This window comes from Cryptomeria japonica, chromosome 5 (assembly GCF_030272615.1).
Source record: "Cryptomeria japonica chromosome 5, Sugi_1.0, whole genome shotgun sequence".
Taxonomy (NCBI): Eukaryota; Viridiplantae; Streptophyta; class Pinopsida; order Cupressales; family Cupressaceae; genus Cryptomeria; species Cryptomeria japonica.
In genome coordinates, this window is record NC_081409.1 from 853,880,471 (window position 1) to 853,887,791 (window position 7,321).

Consider the following 7,321-nt stretch of genomic DNA (forward strand, 5'->3'; position numbering starts at 1 on the left):
GATTTTTGGTTTTTGTATTTGGCATTTATGTTTTGGGACTTTGATGGCTTTTCCATCTTGTGTTGCCATCAATGCCAAAGGGGGAGATTGTTGGTATTTTGGTATGGTTTTGTCATTGATGTCAACACCTACTAATACACCTACTTTGAAGATCCAACAACATTCACCAGCAAGCAAGTAAACTATGCAACAATTACTGGTATATGGTTCACTAGCAGGATATATTGTTCACCGGTACCTAGAATGATATGGAAGACACTTGGTAATGTTGAAGACATCATATGGACACTTTGTTTTGAAGAAATAATCATTGGTACATTCATATTTGCATATTTGCTTTTACCGACAAATAGGTCTAGGTTATCTAGGGTTACACCGACAGGTTTATCTTTTCTAGATCAACATGGCATGCTATGGAGATAATTTATTATTGTTGTAAATGCATTAATCCGACATGTTTAATTGGTTATTGCATTGGATATTATTTGTAAAAAAAATTTATTGTAATATCTTGTAGAGCCGACCTACTAAAATTGGGCTTAGGGTATGGTATAAATGTAAGATCTTATTTGTAAGATCAAGCGTGGAATGCAAAAAAGAATTAAGTGAAGGTATATACGAGATAAAGCAAGGATATACACAAAGACATCATTTGAAGGTGAAGTTAGGTTTTTGCAAAAGCATATCAGCATTACACCAGTACTGAATCCAACATGTAAAGATGCTATTTTGTGTAGTACATTCTTATTGGATTTAACCATCCAACTGTAGTCAGTGTGACTCCCATTTTCTGATTGAGCAGTGAGCTCTAGGCTATTGGCCTTTCTACATGTGCAGACCCCATTTATGTACACTTACTATCTGCAGTAGTATCATCCGATTGTGGGTAAGGTTTCCCACTGAGTTTTTTCCCCTTACAGGGTTTCCATGTACAAATATTGGTGCCAGGTGTTGTCGATGACTTTATGTTTATGTTTCATGCATTAATCCTTACCAGTATAGCAATTTACTATTAACACTGTGTATCGGCACACTTAACTAGTTTACCGATATTAAGCATTAAGTTGGTTAATAAATTTCTGGTTTGAATTTATTTGACAACTAATTCACCCCCCCCTCTTAGTTGTCTCCGGGACCTAACAATGTATACCTCAACCATATGAGCATGAACCATTATGGAGGGTCCATATTCTCTATTCATTATTTATGTTCTTTTCTTATAGAAACAATGCTCTTTCTTTGGTTCCTCTTACCTCATCCAAGATGGATAAAAGTTTTATCTCTTATTACGGCATCTACTAATGGTGTCTCTATGATAAGTTCACTAAGTTACGTGATCTTATGTGAAAATACAATCATAGATAATTATGGTTTGCTGACTACAATGTATACCTCGACCATATGAGCATGAACCATTATGGAGGGTCCATATTCTTTATTCATTATTTATGTTGTTTGCTTACATAAGCAATGCTCTTTCTTTGGTTCCTCTTACCTGATCCAAGTTGGATAAAAGTTTTATCTCTTATTACGTTCCAAGTCATGCATGAAAGGAGATGATCCTTGTCTATTTTACAAGAAATACTCAGGTCAACTTGACCCATTATATCAAGTTACTTGTATTAACTTTCTATATCAAAATCCATGTAAGGAATACTCAGGTCATCTTGAATCATTATGTCAAGTTGTTTGTATTTTCTTACAATAATTTAAAGCTCCATGATGAAAATTAAAAGTACTATCGATCATCATTCCATCTCATCTATATAAATTGCATTCTATTGCATTCCACCCATCCGTACATTCATTATAGTTGCATATCATGCATACATAGTAATGACAATGCATATTCTTTTTTCCTCTTCTTCCATAGGAATGAGTCATCAATCCTCCATTTCTTCTATCTAACATCGAATCCCCCCCTCACCCTCCCTATCTTGATAATCAACATCACATACCCTACATCATGTCCCAATCAATCCAATCAAGCCACATTCATCCCCTTCCATCTCTAAATAGGAGGGATTGTGTTTCCCATCCTGAGTCATCCTATAAGCCAAGTAAATTACTCTATCTACATAGGTACATCGACTCACACACACCTTGACTATCAACATATACTCTGATCAAGTATCTTCGAGTCTCAATAGGTAATCGAATCATGGCAAACCTAGACTACATCAAGCATTTATCATAATTACCTAGTCTCAATGGGGCTGCCATGATTCCTCACAACCATCTATCACATGCACACACTATCAATTAATCAACCAATCAAACACAATCACATCAGACAATTACATCAATTGTCTAAGTCTCAATGAGTATTTTGCTTCCTATACCTTGACTTCATCGAGCAATTACATCAATTGTCTAAGTCACATCAGGTCACTTTAATTCACTTACTCAGACTTTATCCTGTCCAAGTGACCAACTGACATCAATTGTCACGCTTTGACTTGACTGGGCAATAAAATTGATTACACCAGATTGTCCAATCAATTTTGATCAATTGTATAGCATGAATCCAAACCACACACTACATCTTCTTTGTATCTCTTGCATGACCTCAGCGTACTCGCTGGCTTGTTGTTTCTTCATATTCACTCCATTTTATCCCATTATTTCACCATTAGTTCTATTATCTTCTCTTCTACCACCCCGCCAATTTTCATTCTTTTTTCGAGAGATTGCCCGATTTTTTGAAAAAATTTCGGCCCATCTCTCGAGGGGGAATACCACCCATTAAATCAACATTTTATGGGGCATTTCTTCACACCTATTTTTCTTTCTTTGAAATGACGCGATAAACCACACCGTCTCAAAGAGTGGAAAATGTAGTCACATAAATATGTCCATTTTAATTAAATGAATATTTCATATTTATTTGATTAAAAATCCACTAGCCATTAGTTAATTAAATTAATATTCAATTAATCCATCTTCAAACATTCTCCTATTAATTAAATAAATTATTCAATTCATTTTAATTAATTCATTATACCAAATTCACAAATCAATTAAATGAATAAATCATATTTATTTCATTTAACCCCCTTTTCCTCTTTTAAATAAATTAAATAAAACATTTATTTAAATCATTAAATCCTCCCCCACTTGCATTTTCCTACAAATGAAACTTGCACACATTTATTGAAATAAATGAATTTTTATTTTTAATAAAATCCTATTTTCCCTCACCCACCAAACCCACTTGCAATCCTATCCCCCTTCTAGATTCTTCTAAACCCTTCCTTATTAGCCTAATCCATCCCTTAATTATTGTCATAATTCTAAGCAACTTGAAGTCACTTCTCAAAGACTTCAAAGTCTATGAAAAGCATTTAATGCTTTATGTGTTCAACAAGCTAACCCCTAAAGTCTTCCAAACCACTAATGGCTCTTACATGACCGTTTATGGTTAACTCTAACTCAACCCTCATGTGACTCATGTGTCTCCTCAAGCATTTATTGTTTTGACCATGGTTATCCCTTTTACCTTTGCACAAGAATTTATCCATTGGATAAAAGCTGTATTCTTTGAATAAAGAATTTACTCATTCAACCCAACCTTGACCTTAACTCCCAAGTTAACTCTCAGGTTATGTCAAGAATTTAATGCTTATTCCCTCTCCTCTCAACCCCTCTCATGTTGACACTTGTCATCTTGGGATTGGGTTGAAAGCCCTCACATGGATTGAATATCATTCAATCCTGACCCTTGTTAAGATTATTCAATCTCAACCATCCATTGCTCCATTTTTCCTATAAATAGAGCTCACATTCCTCATTTTCAAATCCTCAAGCATTTAGCATTCTTAGGCATAATCCTGAAAACTTGTATGCATTTAATCTATAGTGAATTTTATAGAGCATTTAGAATTTGCATTTACATTTACTCTTTTGGACTAAAATCAACACTAGATTAGATAATAATCTCATTTCTAGCCTATTCATACTTGCATAACATTTAGATTAATCATCTACAATCTTAAATCTCCATAAGAATCCATAGTGCAAAAAGTTGTTGAGAGCTACATTAATTTGGAACTTGGAGAAGAGAGAAATGAAGGAGAAGGAGCTAAGGGTATGTTAAAAGACATTTGGAGATGCCTTGTTGTATTTGTTTCTATAGTTAAATACGTTAGCATGTTCTTAGTATCTCTTTTGATATGCCTTCTTAGATTAATTTTTGGTTGAATAACAATGATTTTGATCTTCGTTTTCTTATGTTTTTGTGTGTTATACAACCACAAGTTCTAGTGTAAACATTGTGTATTTTGTAGAGCATCACTCAGTATTTGTCTCTGTTGGTTTCTCTATTTTCTCTACTGATGATGTCTTGGTTGGAGCCTCTGATGATTTTACTGTGGTGTCCACTGTCGGTTTTTCTTTGTTTACCTCTATACTATCTACTATCAATGACTCAATAGTTTTTTAGTTTGAGTAGTTGTCGGTGGCTTAGTAGATGCATCAGTATGCATACCTGTGGTATCTGCCTTTCTTGTGTCCAGGGGTTCATTTGATTTTTCAGATTGTTGCTCTGCCCCAATCTCAATGTTTCCAACTACAATATTACCTTTCGGTTTCTCTATTGCCACATCTCTCTTGTCAGTTGTTTCCATATCTACCACAATATTGACTTCATGTGTGTCAATGTTCATTGTGTATTGCACTTCAGAATTAGGATTAGTGTCCTCTTGTGGTGTTTCCATACTCTGTTTCTGGTTGTGGGTCAATAGTTTGTATTAGTGGAGTATCTGAAGAAGGTGGGGCTAAGTTATTAATTATCTTTAGACTTGGAGGTCCACCTACCTTACCTTTCCCCTTATCCTTATCTTTTTCCTTTTGATAGACTTTGAAAGTATTTGGTCTCTTAAGCTTTTCTTGTTTCTCCTTTTCAACAAAGAATATGTCCCATTGATCTACAATTTCTTCTGATATTTCATTTACTTTGTCTGCCATTAATGCAACATGTCGGTGACTGGTTGAAAATACTATCCAGTTGGCCTCACTGATAAGCTCATATATCTCTGCTATGGAGTTCACTGGGTGAACTGCAAGTAGTTTCTCTATTTTTATCTTTTTGTCTAATTCCACAATAGCTACCCTTCTAGCTTCTAATCTCCTATGCAAGTCATTGGGTATGTCATCTACAATCTCCAGCATAAATTTCTTATAGATATCTAAGTTTAGGATTGCACTATTTTCTATGCTTTCTTTTTCATCATCATTGAATATTTTGTACAATTTGCTGATGTTGGTAATTTTCCCTTCCTCAGTTATTTCATTCAAAAGTTTGTGCAAAAGTGGAATAATCAATTTTTCTTTTCTTTTCTTTGGTGTCAACTTATTAGCCGGAGGCCTACCTGCCTGTTGCTTCTATCTTGTCCTTCTCGGTGTAGGTGAGGGTATTGGTGAGGGTTTTCTTTTTCTTTCTACCCTTTTAAACTCAGTCGGTATATCACTGTCAGAAGAAGTTGCAACTAGTGAAAGATGTGCTTCCGGTTTTAGTTCTTCCAACTCACTCTCCATAATACTAGTTTTGTTTAATACATCCTCTTTTATTACTTTTTCCTATCTTGTACCTTTCCTCACTATCTATTCAGTTTTCTTAATTCTTTTCTCAAATTGGATTTTGCTTTCTATGGTCTCCGCATTGCCAAAAAATTTCTCTGTTGGTTCTTTAGGTGCTTCAAGGAGGGCTTTTGCATAAGTCTCAATTATGTTCTTATCTACCTCATATCCCATTTCAGTGACCCAAATAGTCCTAGGGACAACTGCCTCCATCCAAATTTCATCTTTCTTGATCACAAAGCATATCTCCTTTTGATACTTATCAACTACGGATTGAGATAGCCTTATTCTTGTCTTCATCCTAGCTTTCAGTGCTTGAAAATGTTCTTTTATATTTTTCTCCCTATCATCTCCCATGTTATTCAGTAGGTCTAGGAGTTGTTTTTCTACCGGTATATCAAAACCAAAGTCTTTCCTACCAATACGGGGTACTTCCTTAGTAATATATAGCATTAAACATACAAGTAGGTTGCCAAATCTGAAAGTTTATTTCTTATCACCTTTGATTTTCTTCAAATTATCTATCACTTCATCTTTTATCCATTCACATACATCAATTCTTGCATTGTTATTCACCATATCATACACATTCTTGATATATAAGCTGGAAACTAAGTTTAGTATATTTGCATGTGTAGCCTTATAACCAAGAATCATGCTGATGAATCTAACATTGATGTCCTTTACATCGTTGACTCTTAGGGATCTCTTATCAAATGTTGCACTGGTTAGGGTCATCACAATGTCATTTGGAACCTTTTTAGTTTTATTAGGCCTGCTACCAGTGGAGGGTAAGCCTGTTACTACCCTAACTGCCTCTTTGGTAATCTTATGGATTGAATCTAACCAAAAGAACTCCCCATGTACTCTGCTTAGCACAATTCTTATCACATCCTTAGGAAAATCAGGGATATTGAGAATGTCCACAAAACCTAGGGTTTCCACAATCTTGTGTTCTAGTTTAACATTTCCATTTTCATCACAAATTACAGTCCTGTACATGTTCTTAATTTCATCATCTCCTAGTTCTTCAATATGAAAATGTATATAGATTCTAGGGTCCTCAACATAAACTACTCCCTTAGGTATTTTTGACAATTCTCCTAGGGTATCATCTTTATTCGCAATTTTGGGAATAAGTTTGAACACAGATCTAGGGTGCTTGATAACTTCAATCACAGTAGGGTTTGCAATAAATTCAGGTGCAGAGGAAGAAGTCATTGTTATAAATACCTTAATCTTCCTTTAGGATGATTTTCTTTATTTTTTGATGTGGATGCCTTTGCTTGAGATTTTCGCGCTCACTGGAGATTGGAATGCTCGATGAGTGAAAAAGAGCCAAAACATTTGTTTTATAATGTTATTTCCTTCAACTACCACATTTAATGCCTACCAGTTAGGTCAAACTTAATTCATCTGCCAGTAAACAAGTAATCGAGTTTCTCAACATCAACCAAGGGTAAATTAGCATATTTTTTAATTTGTTTCCATACCCCCAAATGGTTTTCTTTAATTAGATGAAGAATCTCCTACTGGTGGAGTGTTACACTATTCTACCGGTGAGGGAATAGCTTCACTAACATTCTAATCCAACCTCCTAGTCCATTATTTTAGAAATTCTTGGTTTACTTCATCAACTTTCTCTTTTCCTTTCAAGTTGGGTCCTTTATTGTTTGTCGGTGATGCCTTCTACAAAATTTTGCAATATTTCCAATCTTGTTACAAGCATAACAAGTCAAATTGT